Consider the following 24,067-nt stretch of genomic DNA (forward strand, 5'->3'; position numbering starts at 1 on the left):
GTACCTCTTTCCCAAATATGATCTTGTAAGTAAATTCTTTTAACATAACTTTCCATACTGTTCTGTTTTACTGGAAGAAAAAAACAAAACAAATATTCTTCATATTCAAAGGCTACAAAATGCTCATTCAAATATCACCTCTGAGAAATGTTTAATTAGAAGAATTATTTTTACTTTATATGGTAAAAAGAGATGGGTCAAAAGATTCGAAATTTTCCTATTTTTGTTTTTCATTGTGATCTAACTAGAAGAAAAAGACCCATGGACATTTGTCGAATAAATAATGAAAAAGAGCAAGTATCAACATATATCTGCATATTTGCCCTCCAGAAAGAACAGGCCACCTTTGATTGCTACAGACAGTATAACACAAATTTAAAGATATAAAAAAATTTCAGGGAAGTGGTTTGCCCTGCCTTTTCTTGAAGTTAACATCCATTTGAGTACTGATATCAATATTAATGTTTTTGTTACATTTAATCCCAGTCGGAATGTGATTTTTCAGTACTTCCTGTTCTGATCCTTTTCCTTTCCATGTCTCTCTACCTGCCTAGAGCTAGCTACACATCAGGTTTAACAGCTCAGGGAGAGGAGACTTGTGCCCCACCTGTTGGAAGACCAGTTGTGTGATTTCTTTGTCTCCCGCTTGAACAAACAATATGCTCTTAAAACAGTTGGTCAGCTACCCAATGTCAACAGGTTCTTTTTCTCTGTCTATTGGCCACATCTTTGGCTACTTATCCTCCTGGCCTGTTGCTCTGCTCCAAGCCATGCTGAGAAGTAAGCATTGGTCCTTCCTCTCCCTGCTTCCCAGGCTGCGCTCTGGGAAGTGGCAACGTCACAGATACCTCAACACAATCCCCCTGTCCTATGCCCACACATCCTGAATGTTCTAAATCCACAGTCTAAATAGCCCATACTAAAAGGGAAAGATTTAATATTTTTTAAGCTGGATTTATCTAAATCTGCTACCTTTACTTGAATTAGCCAGGTAATAATTCATGCCCGTGCTATGCTTAAAGATACAGAACTCATCGTGTTGCCAAAACTCAGCCTCTGCACCCTGCTTACCAAATTGACACTCGAGGACAGAGTTATGGATGAAGTAGAAAAGGCAGCTTTATTTCTGCCAGGCAAAGGAGGTCACCGTGAGCCAATGCCTTCAAGACCGTGAGCCTGCTGGGGAGAGAAGGCAGCGGGTTTTATAGTAGGAGTTCAAAGGGCGGCACTGGTTTCCATAGAGATCATATACAGGGTAACAGCTTGTTGCAAAGTTGTCCTTGTTTTTGCAGATGAAACAGTCCCCTTTCTCCTCTGGGGACGATGTTCACTGTTGGGGGACACACTGCAGGCTGGTGTTGCGGGTGGTAAAAGAATTTACCAAAGGCAAGGAGAAGTTTAAGAACAAAGGAAAAGTTTAATAGGTTCGCTGCTACAGGCAATAGCAGGCCACACAGATGAGAGGTGCCTGTGTGAGCGGGGTGAACGTGCCGGGTCTTTTATTGAGGAAGGGGCTGTGAACACAAAGAGATAGAAGAACAGATTTCTTATTGGCCATAAGTTGGTGTACGGGAGGATAGTGGATTTACGACTCTAGTAAGGTGGAGATGTGGGCTGACACGAGCGGGTAGTGGGATATATGACTCTGATAAGGGGAAAACTTGGGCTGTGACAAGTCAGCCTGAACTACGGTGAGACTAGCCATTTCCCAGGGCTGTTAATTCTGCTAAGGCAAACACATGTCAGGCCTTTGTTTTCTGAAGAAGAGCAGGTCGATGCCTAAGGGCTGGAAGTTTGGGGGCCACAGGGCCTTGACAGGCACCAGATGGCATTGCATTCACCTCTGGTTTTGGAACTCTTCTAATATTCTTGTGCCTAGAACAAAGGCGCTTAGGAAAAGAGTCTGCGGAAAAGTGCTCTAGAGAAAAACTTCTGCAGTTTAAAGTCAGGTTGATATATACTTCTGCCATTTTAGGCAGGCTGAGGCCTGAGACATCTTGCTTGCAGTGTTTGCATAGGCTGGGACAACAGAATACAAAGGAACCATAAGGGGCTAAAAATAATGGTAGACATGTGCAGTCAGGGTGACGCTATGAGCAACAAGATGCACAAAACACCCAACTGCTGTCTCTGAGGTGTTGGAAGCAAAACGAAAGGGATGGGCAGATCACCCGAGATCCCCCCCTCCTTGGTCAGCACAAGCAGGAGAAAAACCCTTTAAATTACTATACAGCTGAGTAGTTACAAAAACCATATGGTCATTGATGACAATAGGATCCTGTTCAGTAGCAATCTGACAGACTGTAAGCCACCTATAATTACTTTTCACTTTCAGGTTTACTTCTGGGAACTCTGGAGTCCTTGATTTCGCAAGATACCCTTTAGCTTACACAAAACATAAACTATACTTTTAGGGAAGGTAGTTTGAATGCTGTCCCTTTCCTCTTGTGACTTTAGAAAGAAATTCTTCCCAGAATTTCAAGTTTCCGTGAGGAAGGAGGTCTTCCTGGGCATGGTTTTCCGGGAGCCCTGAGATCACGCCAGCTTCCGGGTGCTGCACCTTCCTGTTCACGGAGCCAATGTTATTGAATCCTCCTGCCTTCGCCCTGTGTTAATAATCAGGCTCATCGTGACTCTGCAGGTAGGGAGCCATCAGGGCACCGCAGAGCCAAAGGTGGACTTGGACCGAGCCAGGATCTTGACCTCCAGCCCTCACTCCTGTTTGGTTCTTCTAATGTCTGTTCAAGGAAAGGACTGAAGGAGCAACAATCACTAAAAATATTCTGTCACCTTCCCTGCCTCGAGAAATAAAACGGAAAGAGGAACTTATCCCAAATTAGCTTTAGACTGCTCAGCGCCCAGTTTTACCTAAAACATGTGAAGGTCAATGTGTGTTTACGTATGCTTTTTAAAATTTGAATAGTGTTTTATTTAATCCAATATGCATCAAATATTATATCAATATATAATCAATACAAAAATTAATGATATATTTTACTTTTTTTTTGAGTAGCAAGTCATCAAATTCTGCATGTATTTTATACTTACGGCACATCAGTAGTGGTTTGGTCAAAATGAAGACAAGAAACATAAATTTAATAGAATGTATGATTATTGATTAATTATGTTTGTCTTATCTCTCATCACATCACTCATCTATAAACAGAACACTGGATATGGGGAACAGTAATTGAATTCAGCCACCTTTGGTATTTTTCAGACTTTCAAGTTCTATGGAAACCATAGTTGTACATGTATTCTGCAATTTTGTTGTTATGAAGGTATGTGACATATAGAATAAGGGCTTCCACTTGGACTCTTGCCCCCAGGCTCCACCACTCTTAGGGGTGGGGCTGATGACTTTCTCTCCACCATATGAGCAGGTGCAGTGGAGGGGAGTATCCTTAGGCAGCCGTAGACACCCTCCTCCCTGTGAGAGCACTTATCACTGAGCCGTCTTCTTCCTAAATATCTTTCTACCTTCCCTCTCTTCTCTTCAATCTTTCCTTTTCAGTGAAGTAAATATTCCTTGATTAAATAAATTCATATGATGTTTTTATTTTTGCAGTCTATAAGAACTTTCACATATATCATCTAGTTGGTGTAAAACACACTCTGTAAGGCAGATAAGGAAACAGGCTGAGAAAGGTTAAGTGACGGGGCCAAAGTCTAACAGTCAGCTGCCCAGGGCTCCTCATTTTAAGTTCTTGCTTTTTCAACTTCGCCTTGTAGCCTCATTTTGCACCAGAAGAAGTGCGAGTTAGGGAGGCATTTTAGGCAGAGCAAAGAGCATGAGGACAGAAAATGAAACTAGCTGTTTGGTTTGGCTCAAGTTCACTGTCTGTGTGCAGGAGAAAAAGAAAGGAAGGAAGAGAAAGGAAGGCACCCTTGTGTTGATGAGGGCTTGGATGTCAGGTTTGGGATTTTGCAATCAAATCTGACGATTACACGTTATATTTTTTTAGAGAAAGTAATTGAAGTAAAGAAACCTATTTTTATTAATAAAAATACTGTTTATTTGCTCTTGAGAGTTAGCTGATTTTGATCCTAGTAGGAGCAGGAGAAGAGATAAATCGTTCAGCTTGCACCTGCTGCTGATAAGCTCCTGAACCTACACTTTCCTTCATTCCCCAGTGTGGGAAGGAAGCACCTCATCCTGGCCAGCTGGCTCCTCAGTGTGCACAGCTGGATGTGAGAGGGGCAAGGTTTGAGGGGGTGGATGGCTCAGCTCCAACTTTACCACCATTTTTCAGCCAAACACCCAGAGGATGATGAAGGAACCACTTCTTCGTACAAAGGACAAGGTAATTCTTTTGTGGGTTGCTGATAGATAATACCCTTTCAAAGCAAAGGAGAATTTTTTGTTTAGCATTTCCTTTAAAATTCTCAACACAGCATCAGAGCCGTCCCTTCAAAACATGTGTAGGATCATGTCATTCCTTGGCTTAAAGCCCTGCAATGGCTTTCTATTTACTTGCAGTGAAAGTGCAAGTCTTTAAAGCTGAGATGCTTTACTGTGGCCTTACACCACCTGCTCCCCATGACCCTTCCAGTCTCTCCTATTTTTCTCTATCTTGCTCACTCCTCTCCAGCCACAATGGCTTCTTTGCTGCGCCCCTTCCCACCAGACACACTGCAACCTGAGGACAACTGCCCATGTTATTCCCTGCCCCTAGAACAGTTTTCCTATAGAATTCACCACCTCACCTTCTTATGATCTTTGTTCAAATGGTCTCTTCTCAGTGAGACTTGATGATCACGCTAGTTAAATGAAGCCCACCCCGGCACACTCTGTCTCCTTTCCGTCTCACTTGCCAGCATCCTACTTCCCACCTGGCATCCAAAATCTTTTACTTATATGTTTTTCTTTGACCTTTCTTCTTTCATTAGACTGAAAGCCCCAAGGGAAGGGATTTGATCAGCTTGTACTCATCAGGACCAAAAACAATACCTAATATGTAAGGTACTGGGTAAATACACGTTGAATGAAATAAATGAGATCTTCTCTGATGGCTGTGCATGGAATTTTTTTGGAGGGGATTATATGGGTTTGTTAAAGTAATTGTTAACCTTCTTAGAGATGTCTATGAATCTAGAGAAATTTCTTCATTACCCTGAGTATTTTGGCTTACTGGGTTAAAATCATTTTTTTTATTTTTTCAGGACTGGCAATGTCATCAGAGTTTTAATTAGACTGAACAAAAATGACCTTTTTCTTGTAGGTCATAGAATGAGGCTTGGCAAAGCCTGGGACCTTGGAAAAATCTCCATCTGTTGGGTGGGACATGGGCACCATCTGTGGTCAGAAACATTATTAATCTGTCTAGTCTGTCATTTCCACTCTGATTCTATCTTACATATATGCATTAAATTTGTGCTATTACAATGTTTCATGCTTACTGACCACTAACTTTGGAAATGCTTCAAAGCATTTATGTTTTTCTCTATAATCACGTTTTAAAACTTGAGGGCGAAGAGTAAGGTTTCTACAATGTCAAAAATGGTGGTGTGCACAGAGGCTCAGTAACTATAGATTGACTCATGTTTATGGTGAGAACATGACTTTTAATTCTGAGTCAAATAATGCCATAGAAATTAAAATCAGAATCCATGAGTATCAGTTACATGAACTATCCAAGATCTATATAAGAACAAATAATCTTGCATGTTCTTAAAACATTGAGGTATGTGGAATCAGAAAATGCAAGAAAAGAAATAAATAAAAGGATAATTTTATCTCCAATTATTTAAGCATTGAAAACATTTTCAGAATGCCAGTTAACCTTATTCATCCTGGTGTGTTTTGCTTCCATATATTGTTATAAAATTAACTGGTATAGTATTCATAAGAACAATTTCAGTGAATCCTCTGAACTCATAGATTCTTCCCATGCTTCACTGACAAAGAGTTTTAGAGGAGGGGCAAAGTTCTGGTGGAGAAAGTACCAGGGGTATACGAATGCCTTTATTCTGCTGCAAGGTAGAAGCTAACTATTTCAGCTCTGACTTAGGATAGAAACACAAAGAAGCAATGGTCTCTAACCCTAGAGCTGAATCTATTGGCTCGCCTAAAGCCTCATCCCACAGACTCCAAACCAGTGTCACTGATGTGCCATTCACTTCCTCTCTGCCATGCCTCTTCCCAGTTTTCTGCAATCTCAAGGCTTTTGAGAAACAACTCTGCCTGAGAAAATGCTCAAAGTCCTTGAAAACAAAGACTATTTATTAGCGATAATAATGACCCAACGTTGTTATCCAAAAATAGGTCTCAGAGTTTTGGGGCACTGTTACAAAGAAATAGTTGACATGAGTGGATGCCCTTTAGATATTATCAATCCAAGCCTCCATGAAGGGATTTTGACATTGTTGATACCTACAGTATTTTTGCCAAGATTAGTGATCTGAAAAAGTATTCTGTTATAACATGGCAGTCCTGAGTTCCTAGGAATAATTTCTTACAAAAAAAAAATAAAGAACACTTCTGAATTATGTACCTTATTGAATCCTACTGTCATTTTCTTCAAGGATAAAATGTCACTCCTTTGTTCTAAAATTTTCATTAGTACCTATTGGTTTACTAAGTAAAGGATAAATATTTCAGCCTTACCATCCCATTGTTGCCTGAAACCTCCCCGCCAGGCAAGCTGGTCCACTCACTGTTCTTCAAATTCCAACGAAGCTCTTGGGAATTCCCATTGCCATGTCCTTGCCAACAAATCTGTCTTGCACTTAATGTGACCTATGTGCCCAGGCCCAGTGAAATCCAGCATCTGTCATGAAGTGCTCCTCTGGTAAGGCTATGCTCTAGTTTTGATTTTCTAAACATTTAATTGCCTGGAATACTCAGAATCATAAATTTGATGTCAGACTTTATCTCTTATTAAAAGTGAAATCTTGGGCAAGTGCCTATCTCCCTAAATCCTAATTTCTTCATCCATTGAATGGTGGCAGTGATACCAAATCTGGAGTTGTTGTGAAGGCTAAACTTTGCAAACTCTAACAAGTTATAGAAATATTGACACATCATAATTTCTGTTCAATATGATATATTATTAATATACTGGTTACCATTTTATGTGTAAATATCTTATTTCTCCATCTTCATTCTGAAATCCTCGAGAATGTTGTATAGTTCCTATACTTTTTCTCTTCAGTATGCCTGGCCAAGTACTTTTCTATTTGATGAGAAAAAAAAAATTGATAATTGGTGGACTGAATTTTATACAGTGATAAAAAGCTGCCAGAGTATCTCATGTTTGTATCTTATTCATCGGTTAGCAATATATGAAATAGTGCTTAATTCTTTGTTGTTGTTAATTACAGGAATAACATAAAACAGAATTGTGACAAAGAGGAGGTAAGTTCTGTATCTTAATAAAAAATTATATACCCTTCCTTTTCATCTTTCTGCCAGAAAATCAATGCTGAATTTGATCAAATGTCACCTATTTGCTGTTTTAGCTTTAAAAGCTGGGACCCTCCTTTGAGTCTCTGACAGCAAGATGACTGTAATTCAACCTATTGAGGGCTGGCTGTGTTTCAAAACATGGTGGCTTTAATTAGAGCTTTCAAACAACTGCCAAGAGTGGGAAAGCTGGGGGTGGTGTAGGGTACGAGAAAAGAAACTTTGTTTTAAGCATCTATTTCTTCATCCATGGATCAAAGGACCTCAGTGATTGCTTCAGAGACTCACATCAGTGGCGTCTCCAGGGTGCACTTGAGTTGGTCTCTAGGGCAAACATGACAGTCCGGAGCAGAGCAAGAAAAACATGGAATGCAGCTGAATAGATTATTTAAAAAGCCATCGTTTAGTTATTAATATGAGGTTGAGCAAATTGTTTTCTATATGAGTATAACATTATCACAAGTGTTCATTAAGGCTTCAAAGTATTCCTTCTCCTCTTAGCTTTGAAATTTGCTGTTCTTTCGTCAGTGATGGCTCATTGTGCCTCCAATGAGGGCAAAAAGGGTTGGGCTCTCCCTTAAAAGAGGGTAAAAAATGACAAGCATATTCTTTTTTGTGATTCCCAGTAGTTCTGAATGCACCAGGTATTTAATTGGATTAAGAAGAAGGAATTTTTTTTTGTTAATCTTCCATTCTTTTCTTTATTATATATGCAAATCTGTTTTATGTACAATACTTGGTTCTAGCAAATAATCTTACCAAGGCATTCTATCGGTAATCTTCCCCAAAATAGATTCAGGTAAAATCAGATATTTGTGCACTTCATGCCTCCCCAAATGCAAGACTTCACTATCGATTTCAGTTTTGAGGCCATACACACAATTCAAAAAGACATGAACTGGGTTAAGGCGATAAAAGTGAACTGAAAGAAACCACAGGATTCAGAACAATTAGACTGTGTTATTTTGCTTGCATTGGAGTCACAACGTGAAGAGCAAATGTTGTGCAGATTTCATAGCTCTTTTATTGTAGTGCGAGGGCTTCTACATGACTGCACCGCGGGTGGGCAAGCAGCAGGTGTGACCTGTGGGCAGGTTTGCCGAGGGCTCATTTCTTCTCAGCCTCTTCTTTCTTGGGTTCTTGTTTCAGTCTGTAATCAGCCAGGGCAGCCTTGATGGCATCTTCGGCCAGCATGGAGCAGTGCAGTTTCACAGGCGGCAGGCAGAGCTCCTTGGCGATGTCCGTGTTTTTGATGGTCAAGGCTTCCTCCACAGTCTTCCCTTTTACCCATTGCGTGGCCAACGAGCTGGAAGAAATCGCAGAACCACAGCCAAATGTTTTAAACCTGGCGTCCACGATCTTGCCCTTTTCGTCCACTTCAATCTGTAATTTCATCACATCGCCACATGCTGGAGCCCCCACCAGTCCGGTTCCAACATTTTTAGATGTCTTGTCCAGGGACCCCACATTTCGAGGATTTTCATAATGATCAACAACCTTCTTGTGATAGAGCCGAGCTGGAGCTGACAGCTCCCGGGCGGGCAGACGGGGCGCCCGGAGCAGCAGGGCCGACGCCGAGCCTCAGACGGCCAACTGCAGCCGCTGCCACCTTGCGGGCTTCAAGAAGGAATTATTAAAGTCACTTTAAACATCATAGGAACGGCGTGCAATTGCTTGAAAAACAAGAGAGAGAAAAACCTTTGGATAAAACATACTGTCTTATTTAGAAAAGTAACTTTAAGAAATTCAGCAGCATCTATCAAAAGCTTTAAATGTTCATTCTTATTTACTTAGAAATCCTATTCCTGATACTCTTTCAAAAGGAATAATGGTAAGTATGAAAGAATAAAAGCTTTATTCACCAAGATATTAACTATTGTATAAGGTGAAATATAATGCCAACAATTAAAGCACTGCCAGTAAAAGTGATACTTCTAATAACATGGGATAATATTAAAAAAAAGTCAGACACAAAATTATGTTTGTATTATTTGATTAAAGCTATAAAAAACAAACAAAATGATATATAAAATATCATAAGAAAATATACTAAAATGCTAATTGGGTTATATCCAGGTATAGGTAGTTTCAAGATAACTTAAAACTTAACTTCTCTGTATATTATTTAAGGGCAAATACAACTTAAAAATAAGGGGCTATTTCTTTCTGTTGAAAATAATGGAAGAGATCCCCCTCTCTGCCTTTTTCTCAGAACATTTCCTTTAGAAACCTTGTAACTATAAGGACTTTCTCCTCTTTTTAAAATATTTATAAATCCCTCTGGAGACTAGATAGGCCTTTGCCAGCTTTATGAACGAGGAATACTTCTCTCAAAGATCTGGGACCCATCTTTTTGAAATGTAAACATCAAACTTTCCTGCCCTGTGAGGACACTGAGAATAAACCTGGAAGTCTATGAACCGGGAAGGGTCTTCACAAGACACTTAATCTGTTGACTCTGTCAGGAGTCTTGATCTTGGACTTCCCAGCTTCCAGAACTGTGAGAAATAAATGCTTGTTGTTTAAGCCCCCTGCACCCCCGAAAAGGAAATGTGAACACTAAAGGAGACAGTGCCCTCTCTCCCAGTCTCTGTGGGAGGGCAGGAGCCTAACTTCAGTGGGCACTTGGCTCCCATTTGCAAAATTTTGTTCTGTCACAAAAATATGAGAAGTTTGTTCTCCCTCTGGGTAGGTCAGTTAGCTAACACAGATGGCCACCCCAACTACCAGGTGAATTTAGGACAAACTATGTGTGACAAATGGTGCTGTCCAATCCTCCCACTTGAAGACTAGTTATTATTATCTCGAAAACAAATGTATAATAGATTGTATCAGCTTGGCTCTATAAGAGGGTGAGACTCCCTTCTGTTTTTGCAACCTCTTAGCAGATTACCTCTGATGTGCATTATATTCTGGTTTAGTGCTTATTCAAAATTTTTTTTTAAATGCTTTATTTCTCTATTATCTATTTGGGCTGGGAAAACATTGTGTTTTTAATTATATTTCTCTAACAATTTTAAATTTTATATAATGAGCCTTATTACAATGGAAAATATTTTATCATCAGCTTCTATCTTCTTAATTGATTTCTTTATCTTTTTTGTTAACAGTCGGTTTATAAATACTTTATCAGTTTATCCTACTCTAAGCTGTAACTCCTTTTTTGACTTGGCAAAGTCAAAAGAATTCTTTCGACTGTTGTATTTTCTTCTGAGCTGCATGTTGCAGGGGTCAAGATTGGCAAATACCTATCGGTGCTATCTTGCTGCTACTAGGAGCTCCACCAGCCTCCCAGGTAGATCAACTTAAAACCTCTTCTGCTTTTCAAAGCAACCAATTTATCATTAGCAACCTTTCCCTTGGTCTCTGCTTTCTGGTTTTAAAACACTCCCTTTTTCTTTCCTCTATTTTCTGATGCTCCTTGAGGAGCATCAAAGAACAGCAGCAAATGTTTTAGTGTAAGTATGTGCCGACCATTGTATCTATACAGCCAGCTGTCCACCTGCCATCATCACCTGTCTATACTCTGTTTCTGTGTTAACAATTGGTTCAGAGTAGACTAAACCAATAAGGTGATTATGAACCGATTGTTGTTTCTCTGAAGTTCAAATTCAACTGGTCATTTTGTATTTATAATTGTTAAATATAACAATCCCGCACCCATGGTCATCATAAATATGCTGGTTGGAACCATTTTCTCATGGATAGTAGTTTCTTAATCCAAGTCAAGGTGAGTAACTTAGTGTTTTGTAGTCTATCACTTAAAATTAATAGATTAAATACAATGAAGTTAACAAATAGTGTGTATGTAATTAAAATGAAGGAAAGATTTATTTATAAGATAAAAAGATATTTTCTTATTCTTTAGGGGAAAATTAAGTTAATCTCCCAATTTGGACACAAAGTCATATTTTGTTTATGTCTTTTGAGATTTGTTTTCTCCTTCCACGTATCTGTTTCTATAACATTTTGAGTAGAAAATACAGAAGTATTTTGCTATACGTAAGTGCTCCCATTACTTTTTTTCCATTCTACAGTATAGCAATGCCTTTTTTTTTCGCCCTATAGTCAAAAGAGTGTTTATTTGCTACTAAGTCCTCTAAAGTTCTCTAAATTCTTTCTCCTCCCCCGGTTGCTATAGTTTACAAATATCATGAGAGACACCTTGGGATGGTTGGTGTTGGCAGCTCATTTCCTCCCCCTCCTGGTAACTATCTAGACACGGGTCTGAGCCAGCCTGATAAAAGAACAAGCTAATGGCAGAGCCTGAGCTGTGGGGCTCCCCTTTCCAACAAGGCTTTTTTTCAACAGTGTCTCCATGACACTGTTAAAAGAAGCTCCCCTTGGTACATTATCAAAATCAAGTGGCCATTTCCTATTCTTCTTCTTCTGTCAATACGTAGAATAAGAGTATGTGGTAAAGCCTTCTCCTATAGCCCTTTCCCTGACGTGCCCTCAGCGTGCCCCTGTGAGAAGTGCAGGACGTGCAGCGCAGTGGCGTGGCATGTGCCTTGCTGTTTTCCCTGACTACGTGTTTCCCCAGGACACTGGCTTTACTTTTCTGTGTCTGGTTGCTAGTGTCCTTTGTGTTTGGGTCCCCTGTCTGGGCCCCCCGTTGCATGACATGTACTGTGTGAATCTGGGGACATTAACAGTGGTTGTGTTTTAGAACCAGATCCAGCTTTTCATTGTGTTTTATGGGACCAAGAGGCCTTGGACCCCAATCCCAGACTGAAATCAGAAAATCCAATCACTTCACTTCTTGAAAGTTAGTCTTCTTTCCATTCTAAACATTTCCTTTTGCTCTTTGTAGGTACTGTGTTGGTGGTACAGTGGTGAGCAGAGCTGCCTTCCTTTGCTCTTTACAAAATTTCAGAAATGAGAACTGTTAAGGAATAGAACTATTTTTAAAGGTCAAGATTTCAATTAGATTTTTCCCCTAATGTATTTTTTCTCTCTGGAAATGGGCTTGGATTTAAATAATTATGAAAGCTTTGGTTAATAAGCCATGACCATCTTCGAGTATAAACCACAGAGTTGGAAAACAGATATTAGGTGAAAGAATGTATTTTCAGGCTTTGTAAATTAATTTTGGATGACTCGGGTAAGAGGTGCTTACTTCGGGCACAAATGTGAAATGGAGTTTAAAGAATAATCCTCAACAGTTTATTAATCATTTTTTTGAAATGGATTGAATACTTTCATGGTGAAAGACTTATTCCTGGTTTTTCTCCTTTACACAAACGAGTTAATATCCTGAGCATAATTTGGAAAAAAAAAAACCCACAAAACCAAATTTCTTTGTTCTCTTCTCTAGCAGTTTGAACTTTCTATGTAATGCTCTCTGCCAGTTTAAGCTTGTAAATCTTCTTTGTTGATTTTACTGAGAGATATAAATAAATGGTCCTGCTTTCCCCCTAAGATTAGAATAAGGCAAGGTTGTCCACTCTTGCTGCTTCCATTTAACATGATACTGGATGCTCTTTCCCAGTCAATTAGTGAAGGAGAAAAAGTGAAACACTTCCAGATGAGAAAGGGGAGAGTACAACTAAGTCTATTTGCAGTTGCTGTGACCTGGTATGTAGAAAGTCCTGAAGAACCTCCTATCACCCACCCGCCACAAAAATAATAGCACTAACAAATGCATTCAGCAAGACCGCTAATACAAGATCAAAATGTAAAAATAAATTGCACTTCTACACACTAGTAATGAGCAATCTGAAAATAAAAAGAAAACAATTCCATGTACAAATGTTTCGGAAAGAATAAGATACTTAAAACTGATTTTAACAAAAGTGCAAAAGTTGTACACTGGAAACTACAAAACAATATTGAAAGAAATTAAAGAAGATGTAAGTAAATGGAAAGACATCACACGTTTGTGGATCAGAGGATATAATACTGATAAGGTGACAATATTCTCTATATTGACCTACAGATTTAATACAATCCCTACCAAAAACATGGTTGCACTCTTCTTTTGCAGAAATTGATAAGCTGATCCTAAAATTTATGTGGGAATGAAGGGAGCCCAGAAACTTACCATAAAACTACAGTAATCAAGAGAGTGTCAAACCAGGATAAGGACAGACATACAGATTAGTGGAATAGAATTGAGAGTCCAGGAATAAATCATTATGTATATGGTAATTAATTTTTATCAGTGATGCGGGTGAAACTGGGTATCCACATACAATACCATGTAGTCAGACCACTACCTTACACCATACACAAAAATTAACTAAAAATGCATCATAAAACTAACTGTAAACTAAACAACAAGATGACTATAAAAATATAGAAGTAAACCTTTATGACCTTGCATTAGGCAGTGGTTTTTTTTTTTAGATATGACACCAAAATCAAAGTGACAAAAGAAAAAATAGATAAATTGGACTTCATCATAAGAACTTTTGTGTTTCAAAGGAAACCATTAGGAAAATAAAAGAACAACATACAGAATAAGAGAAAATATTTGCATCTCATGTATCTGATAAGGAATTTGTATTCAGAAGATGTAAAGAGTTCTTACAAGTCAACAATAAAAGACAACACAATCAAAAATTGGGAAAGGATTTGAATAGACATGCAAATAGCCAAGAAGCATACAAAAGATGTGTAACATCGTTAGTCACTAGAGAGGTGCAGATCAAAATCACAATGAGATTATCACTTCACACCCAGTAGGATGGCTAAAACTAAAAAGTCTCAATAAAAATTTTACCAAAGATGTGAAGAATTTGGAACACTTGTATATTGCTAGTGTGTTTGTAAAACAGTGAAGCCACTTCAGAAAAATATTTGGTAGCTCCTCAAATGTTAGACATATGGCTTACTATATGACCCAGAAATTTCTCACCCAGGTATCTATTCAAGAGAAATAAAGCATATATTCTCACAAAAACCTGTTACCTGGGTGTTCTTAGCAGCATTATTCATAATAACTCATAAATGGAAACAACCCAAAAGTCTATCAACTAATGAATAGAAAAAATGTGGTGTATTCATACAGTGGAATATTATTTGGAAATACAAGAAATGAAGTACTGATAATTGTTGCAATGTGAATGAACCCTGAAAATATTATGCTAAGTGAAAGAAGCCAGTTATAAAAAAGCCATATATCGTATGATTCCATTTATATGAAATTTCCAGAATAGCCAAATCCGTAAAGACAGAAAGTAGATTAGTAGTTGCCAAGGTCTTGTTGGGGTGGAGGAAGGGGTAGTGAGGGGAATGGAGAGTAACTACTATTAGCATAGGATTTCCTTTTGGGGTGATGAAAATGTTCTAAAATTAAACAGTGGTATGGTTGTATAGCTCCTATAATAAATTTAAACCCACTGAATTATAGACTTCAAAATGATGAATTTTATGGTTTATAAATTACATCTCAATACAGCTGTTATAAAAAGAAATTGTTTGGGAGGACTTCTTGTTCTGGCCAACATGAAATAGCCCAGTTCTTAACAGGTCCTCTTTCTTTAAACACCCAGGATGTAACAAAACTAACAAATATCAAAAGTCTCAGATAAAGATGCAAGAGTGACCAGTTACCCGAGGGTGTGAGGCATGACACAGGGTTGAGTTTCCTGGTTTTTCTTTTCGCCGTCAGTATATCCCAGACAGGACACCGGGGAAGCCTGCAACCTGGACCACCAATAGGCACAGACAATAGTAACTCCCAGAAAAACTGATTTGCTCTGGCTAAAGGACCAGGAAAAAGGCAGCCTAAAAGAACAGAAAAGCTTCATGACCATAATCACTGTACTCCAGCAAAATACCAATACAACACAATACACTGTCCACCCCACAAACGGCACATCCTCTGTGGTTTTGGCTAAGATGAGTGGAGAGCCAATTCTACCTCTTAAGTGGAGGAAGGTAACAATGCTCTGATATTCCTTACAAAGTAGAATTAGTGGGGTCCAGTTGGAACCTGAGCCTCCATCTCAGTGTGGCACCAATGAAGTTGAATGAGGAGGCACAAGCTGGACTAGTCTTTAGTCTGTAAACCCACCCACCCTGTTGTCATCCGGGCCCAGTGGAGAGCCAAGCCTCCACCCTTGCTTGGCATCAAAGTGGACAAGTGCTATGTAATGGGCTCAGTGGCATTCTGCTTTTCTCCATTTTGGTGCCTTGGGGAGATACAAAAAAAAAAAAAAAACCTCAGTGAGATATCACAACCTATTAGAACATCTAAAAAATTTTTTAAATGCAATAATAACAAATATTGGTGATGATAAGGAGAAACTGGATTTTGAATACATTGTTGCTGGGAAGGTAAAATGGAAAACAGTCCTCCAGATTTTACAAAACTAAAAAATACCCTCATCATATGACCCAGTAGTTGTCTTCTTCTTGAGCATTTACCCCAGTGAAATGAAAACTTATTTCACACAAAAACCTGCATATGAATGTTCAGAGCAGTGTATATAGTAAATTACTGGAAGCTGCTCAAATGTCTTTAAGTTGGTGTATGGTTGAACAAAGTCTGGTACATGCATGCAATGGAATACTACTCAGCAATAAAAAAGGAATGAACTAAAGATATATGTGCAAAAAACCAGGTGGACCCCAAAGACATTATGTTTAGTGAAAATGTTAATTTCACAGTATTACATACTGTATGATTCTATTTATATAACATCCTTGAAATGATAAAACCAGAGAGATGGAGAGCAGATTTGTGGTTGCCAGGGCACATGGCCAGGTGTAGTGGTGGAGGGAGACACAGGTACAGAGAGGTAGCACAAAGGATTTCTTTTGTGATGATAGAACAAATCTGTACTTTGTGGTGGTGATTATACAAATTTGTACAGGGGAAAGGTGCATAACACTATGCAACACACACACAAATAAATGCAGGTTTTAAAACAGTAATGTACTAATGTCAATTTCCTGGTTTTGACTTTAAGATTGAACTCTATAAAATGTCATTATCAGGGGAGGCTGGGCAAAGGGTGCATGGGATTCTTTGTCCTAATTTTCCAACTTCCCATGAGTCTGTTATTACTTCAAAATAAAAAGTGTAAAAAACTGTGTTTGGTATATGCTGACTCAACAAAAATAAGATAATCTGATTTTCTTTGTTGGTGAATATTTTGTTGCTTTTATGTGAGCCCAGAAAGCATACCGTTTTTATGCATGCTTGTTGACTGGAAAATTTGGTACTGCTGCCCTTGGGGAATTAAGTGCTGTCAGCATTGCAGTCCCAAGAAATTGATCTGGACAGCTAATAGGGGAAGAACGGAGTGTGCTAAGGCTGCTCATGGCACTGGCTGCTAGAGTGGAAAAGCTGAGAAGTGTGATTTAGCCATGTGTCCTCAGAGACCTGCATAGCCAGTCTTTAGAGAAATCGTTTAGTTACTGCACGAATCAATGTTTCCAAACTTTAGATTACACCCCATGGAAAGTCACTGATTCCAAAATGGAGTTAAAGAATTTCTAACAATTACTGCGATGGATTCGTTTACAAGTGCTTGATTCCTTCTAGTTCTACTTCCTGCCAATAGCAAATATGTACTAAAAAAAAAATCTGTACTGTGTGTGTAATGTTATTTTTTCACTTACACACTTAAAGTGTAATAATTTTAAAATGATATTTCCTATAGGAAATACATCCTGTGACTTAATACAGAAAGTTTGGATCACAAGCTGAATATTGGATAAAATAAAACAGATGACTTAAAATTTTTAGTGCATCCAAAAAATCAGCAAAGGTCGGAGAGATGAGTTTTGCCAGCGAAACTGATGGTGAAAAGGTCTTAGACTATCCTCTTTACTACTAGGTAGCTGGCATCTAAAAACAGTAGGATATATTTAGAGGCATATTTAAAATATGAGCTAGAATATTGTAGAAAAGCTAAAGGTCTAACCCTTTATTTCTTTTAGTGGATAAAACCCTGAAAATAATTGTATAAACCAGCACTGTTCTTGTGGTTAACATTACAATGAACTGTTCAAACAACCAGAAAATGTTGCACCAACAGGAAAAAAAATATTAGCTAGAAGTGAAAAACACAACTGAAAAGACAATACTGCCTGATGATTAATTTAAAGAAAAACCCCCAACCTTGGTGAAGCTCTGTGCTGTAATTATGGTCATACCTGTTTGGGGGCCTAAAAAGAAACTGACAAGATGAAAAAGAGACACTTCTTGAATGATATTCAATAATTCTAACACACTGGAAGGATATCCTGGGACTGGCTAAGAGATAAATGCTAACCTTGCTTGTTATTTTTAAATTGGAAAGCACGGACACTAATAATTTAGCAGTGTAATGAGTTGATCTTTGCCCCATTAATTTTATATGGATGATTTAGGGTAAAATAACCAGGAAAATAATTTTTAAACTATATTAGTTTTCATGAATGAAAACACATATTGATGAATGCACGCAGAGAAGCAAATCTATGACGCTGACATTGGTGGGGGAAGGTCACCCTTTACAGCCTGCATGAATTAGCAGGCCTGGAGCAGTGCATCAATGGTAGCTTCCCTCAAAGAGTTTGTCTTTTGATTTTCTTTGTGTATTAATGGGCTGGAGAGAAATACTGGATTTTGTTGACAGTTAACAGAAACAACTATTTAGATGCTTATCTTTTTAGATCAACTTGTAAAGAAAAGAGAAATGATTTTGAAAACTTACTCTTTGACATGCATATGTGCTAGTTTAGGCAGAGAAATATGCTGATCAGATTTTCAATTCAGTAGAATTATTCTTTTTTAAATGGAGAATTAAAAACTTGTAAAAGTAGCTAATGATGAATCACTACTTTGTCTAATGATAAACAGTAGTTCTTCTCAAAGTTAGCTTATTCAGCAAAAACATTTCGAGGGTGAATTCTTTGTGAAGGTGAAATTGTGAAAGCTTTCACTGGATGTGACAGGATTGCAGCACAATTAAAGTGTGAGAGCTGTGAAGAGTTGGCTTCATCAACAATGAAATTTTGGAAGTTTTAATGAAATGACACATGATAAAAGTTAGTTCATATAATGTTACTTTTTTTTTCGTTCAGAAAGGCCCTTCAACTATTTTTCTCCTAAGATAGTAAAAGAGACAAAATTACAATATTTCATATAACATGTCACTTGACTTTTCAGCAAGAAGATACTTAACAAAATTTCTAACAGCAATTGATTCAAACATTCCAGTGTACTATCTCTTTGGTAGTGTTCCTGCCATCTTAGTGATTATAAAGTTTACAAAACAGTGAAAAAAACTATCTCAATTCAAATGCATTTTTAAGTTCTCAAAATATGGTGACACTACGACAAGAAATTATGATGTAAATTCAGGTGGCTCAATTTTATGAAATAAGTAAATTCAGTTCAGTTGTGATTAAACAAGGAGGCAGAGAGGAAAACCTATTTTGATGTTTCTGATAGCAAGTGACTAAAACACTTCATTCTGTTAATTTTTTAAATTGTAACAAAATTTTTTGTTTATTTATTCAACATTTATTGAGCTTACTATCTGCTGTCACTTTCTTAAGTGTTTGGCGCAGTCAGTGAACAAAGCAGACAAAATTCCTGTTTGTTTAAGGACTGTAAAATTTTTTGAGTTCCAACCCCCCAAATCCAAAGAATTTTAGACACCATCAGAGACCTTTGGAGAGCGACTTTTTTTTCTGCTATCAGAGAAAACCTTCTGGAAATACTCAAGGAACCCCTGTCTAGATGCTCTCCTACTCCTCTAAACATTTAGGTAGTTAATTTGAGAATCAGAAGGGTGCTCCACTGAGTGTGGAAAAATGAGTTGATAGAACTTGGGCAACCCTGTGTGGCACAGATCAGTCTGGGGGAACCTCCTCTTCCTAAGACAGAATGGAACAGTCCTCTGGCCACAAATATCATGTTTTCAGACCCTGGCCTTTTCTACTGAACTGCAGTGTATCAACCCTACATATGCTTATTCTCAGGTACCTTTTCCTCTGCTCCATGCAGCCCACCTGCTTTCCATTCAGGCAGAGCTCAAGCAGCTAATGAAGTTTCCCCTTCTTTAGATGTAACATTGCATTTCTTTTTCTCTGAGACTATATTCTATTCTTGGATACAGTTTGGCCTATGTTTGTCTACTCCATATATACAGTGATTTTCTAAGTTCTCCTAAAAATGGTCTACTCTTTAATGATGGGACTCTTTTTATTTTTTATTGAAGAAAAATGTCACGTTCAATTTCTGGGGTATCTATTTTTGCTCTTAGAGTCTACTACATGCAGATGTAGATGGCTTATTTTATTTATTAGGTTACCTAGATAAAATCTTAAGATTCTGACGGCAGTCACAATAAAAGGAAGGTGGAGATAAGAGGATGTCAGCCCATAACTCGTCATCTTTGCCTGTCTTTTTAAATCCCTCACTGGGAGGTCCTCTGATGGCCTCCCATCATTTCTAGTCCCCCAAAGTGTCTCAGGCTGCACAGACCCTCCATTTGTTTCAGTTTCCTGGTAGTTACTCTCCTCACTGCCTACAAATGGGTCCTTCACTCGCTAGCCAAGGCTTCTTGGCTCCCAACTTTGGTAAAGATCGGGTATGCCGGTGAAAACCTCTCTGTTCCTATTTCCAGTGGAAGTTTCCCTCCCAACCTCTAGTTTTCTCTCTTTAGTGTCCTGCATGCTTGTCCCCAGGACTGGCCTCTTGATCTAGTATCTTGCTGCTGTTAACTTCCTCCTCTGGACATTTCATTCCCACCCCGGCTCTGGACGCAGTGTCAGGTCTCTGATGTTTTATGAGGAATCTCCTTGAGGATGACGCCTGAGCAGGTCCACCTTGGAGTCCTTAGTGTTGTGCTTTTCCCAGGCCTTCAGTTCACCTGGAAAAACCTAGCGTTTGTTTCTGTTGAGCTGGAAGTGTCATGAACTCACTTAGCTTTGGCTCACTGGGCTGCACCACTACCAGTTTCCTTTTTAATGAGGTGACAAATGACATGCCTGGTCTCAGCTCTTCTCTTCTTGCCTAGGATTTCAGAGGAAGAATCTTTATCACCGATGTTTTACCTCCTGGATTTTAACATATAGAGACTATTGCCCCCTTTTATTCCTTTGTGTAACTTCCTTTTAAAAATAAAATTTTCTTGTTTCATTGCAAACTTACTTTTTCACTCTAGGTAGCATTAATTCAGAGAATCTTTTCCTGGCTTAATTATTTTTTAACATTCTATTTTATTTATTTTACTTTTTTCCTGCCTTAATTTTAACACAAAAATTTCTTGCAAAGACTGAAATAGAAAAATTTTACAGTTTAAATTTGGTGTGATTTTAAGGCTGAACAGCATTATGAAAAAAAAAAAGTCTTCAGATCCCAAATAGCTGGATTAGATTTGTTTAATGATTTTTATAAAATTCCATGATAAATAATTTAATTGGGGAATAAAGCCTCAAAAAGAGATTGGCAGGACACAATTAACTTAAAATTGGAAATAACTGCATGCTCCAAGGGAAATGCTTGTAGTGATTCTGGAGTACACTGAAGTCATACAGAGTGAACATTTTCTGTGATTCTTTTGAAAATTGAGGAGGTCCAGATTCAATTGATGCTATAGATGAGGATTGCTTTGGCTGCTTGCTGGAATACTTATTGTTTTTACCATCAACATATTGGCTTCTATACAAAATCTACACAATATTGGCTTCTATACAAAATTAAATTACTTTGATAAAGTGTGACTTCTTCATGACTGCTTGAATAATATCTCTTGAAACAATTGAAACCATGTAAATCATGAATGACGATTTTGGTTTAGATCATTAAAAGACAAAATTAAGAGAAATTCTCAATGAAAGCAAAATAAACAATTTCATTGTCATGCATAAAACAGAAGTGAAAAGGAACTGTTCACTCTTTGCCTTCCTCTTCACTTCTTTGGGCAAAGAACTTGAATTAAGTCTGAAGAGCCACATATTTATTGCTAAGTATTGTCTTGGGAAATATTTATTCTATTATCTTGGCTATTTAATTTTTCCTTCTGTAATTAGAAATCATGATGGCTGCCTTGTAATTTGTTCTAAGAAGTAAATAAGGAATACATATGTGCTTTGCAAGCTCTCAGATGCCCACGGGTATACAGGGAGGCAGAACACTGATGCTGGAATCCAGCTGGGTTCCTGTCCCTGTAACCCTAGCAGCCAGGCAGGCCTCTCTAAGTTGCAGGTTTCTCTCCTCCATATGAGATTGTTTTGGGTGACTTCTAAGGTCCTTCCTATTCTAGACTTGTCTCTCATTTCTAGACTCTATCATGGCTTCATATTACACAGAATTTTTTTTCCAGAATTTTCCATTCTTACCTGTTGGATTCATTAGATCATTATAACATGTATCAGATTTTAAGTCTTATGATTTTTTTTCCCATTGAGACAAAGATTATTTCCTATGATAAGAAAAATTCCCACAGTAAAAAATGTTGAGTAGACCCTTGCCTTAAAGCTCCTCCCCCAATCATTCTTTTCTTTGTTTTGAATTTTTTTTTTTACTTTATGAAGCTCAGTTTTTGAAGAAGCATATTTTTTGAGCTATAGTAAAATGAGTAAATCATAATTCTAGATTCTGATAAAGGTACTTGCTACTCAAGGAATTTGAAGCAAAATAGTACTATGCTTGAAATCTACATCTGCCTAAAAATAATTTAACTAAATTTCACCATGTAAAAGTAAATTTCAGAGGAGTATTCCTTTTTCAAACAAAACTTAAACAGACTCAGTAAGTAGTTAAATGGGCACAAAATGGTGTCAGCATACGAGAAACTAGACGGGGTTGTGTGTGTGGCCAGGTGCAGGGATTCAGGCAGGCTTGGCCTTTAGACCCTACTATCTAGAGATATTTTGGGAGAAGCTAGGTTGAACTACATACATACTTGAGTTTAGACTTTAAAAAACTCTCAGCTGGATTTTCATTGTAGAAAAGGTGGAAAACAAAAATGCTCCAGATGTACACAGATGCTAGAGCAAGTGTTTCCACCCCTATTTTATTTGATAGTTTCCAACGACTGAAGGAGATTTCATTATCAGGTAGTTGTTTGTCAGCAAGTGTGCCTAAAAATAATTTGAAAAATCTTTTTAGGGAAGCAGATTCTCTTTTTTAGGTCCAGATGTTTGCTTGGGGTGACATGGAGTCTGGCTAAATCCTCTACAGAGAAGTAAATGTTTTGTGCATGATAATATCTGGTCACCTTCACTGTCAATGTAAAAATAAAGTTACGGATAATTTTTGATAAAGTGAATTATGCGACATCATTTATACTTGGCTTCAGGCATAGGGCTATACAGAGAACCCGGGCAAGGGTCATGGGCATACACACACATGCACAGAAACTCAAACACTCTTTCTGCCTCACTCTTACTCCTTTCTGAGATCAGCCGATAATATCAATAACCCTCCATTGAAATAATAGAAGATTTTTTTCCCCAAAAAGTCTGCCAGGGAAAACTTCTACTCAAGTACTCTTGATATGTTTACAAATCCCTTAAATCTAGCAGTGATGATGTAATAAAGGGTATGCTGTTGGGAAGAAAATGCCCATCCAAAGTAGAAAAACTACTGGTTAAAAATCACAATACATCAAAAATATTTTTTAAGGATCACTTCCATTTACCTGATAGGTTTTTCCATAAAAAATTGTAAAATATTTAAAAAAAGAAAACAAAATACTCAAATAATCTTTTTTTTTAGTTTCATCTTTACAATTGAGTTGGATTAGATGCTTTTTTTCCAGCTCTAATAGTCTATGATTATTGTCAACATAAGATGTTAAAATGTGTTCCACTGGTTCATTAAAATGGTAATAGAAAAAGTGGCATAAAATTGTGACACCTGACAATATTACCCTTTTAATTTACAGATAACAAAGGCAAGTCCCAGAGAAGAAACATGACTACCCAATGGTACCCATCCATTAGGTATCAGTTAATGTCACTGCTTCCACATCTCCTTAATCGTCAAATGTTTTTCTTTGTTTTACTAAGGATTCAAGATTCCCACTCCCTACCCCTGGAAATTCTGCTTTAGTAATCCTGTGATAAGGTCAGAAATCTAATTTAAAAAACAATTCTCAATATTCTGACTTGTAATTCAAGTTAGGCACCACAGATCCACATTGGACTACCTGGTATACAGTGAAGGAGAGGAGCAGCTACGTCACACAGTTCTTGGGCTGACTCTCCAGCGTTACACAGCACCATCTTCCTAACAGGTCTATCATTTTATGCCACAGGCTACCGCCTCCCCAGTGTTTTCCTCCCTTCTAGATAGGAAGCATATTATATGAGCAACATCACTTGGTTTCTAGGTTACTTTCTCTGATAGGCTTTCTATGGAAAAGGAGATTCCTGAAAGAAACAAGAATTAAAAGAGTCAATCTATAGCCCTTACTTACCGTCTGCTCCAGCCTCACCTTCTAGAAGCTTAATTCCTCTCATCTCCTGGAAACTCTCTTTACTGGAAAGAATGAATCTGTCCTTCACCATGCAACAGTCTTGAGCCTTTAAGGCAGTCTGGGATTTAAAAATTAATTACTTTACCTCAATTTATGGTGTAATGAAGAAAATTTCTCTAAATTGTTAGAATGTATCACAAGGAGAAGGCTCTGAATATTTTTGTCATAAGAATTACATAACCTTTTTTGGTAATTAAAAAAAAGCTTAAATAGAATTAATATCTAATAC

The 24,067-nt window shown here is 37.9% G+C and overlaps 1 pseudogene; it reads right to left on the reverse strand.

Moving 5' to 3' along the window:
- Positions 1–8,429: 8,429 nt before the first annotated feature.
- On the reverse strand, positions 8,430–23,869 carry LOC102533058 (iron-sulfur cluster assembly enzyme ISCU pseudogene; annotated as a pseudogene).
- Between the last annotated feature and the right edge of the window lie 198 nt (positions 23,870–24,067).

Source organism: Vicugna pacos, chromosome 8 (assembly GCF_048564905.1).
Source record: "Vicugna pacos chromosome 8, VicPac4, whole genome shotgun sequence".
Classification (NCBI taxonomy): domain Eukaryota; kingdom Metazoa; phylum Chordata; class Mammalia; order Artiodactyla; family Camelidae; genus Vicugna; species Vicugna pacos.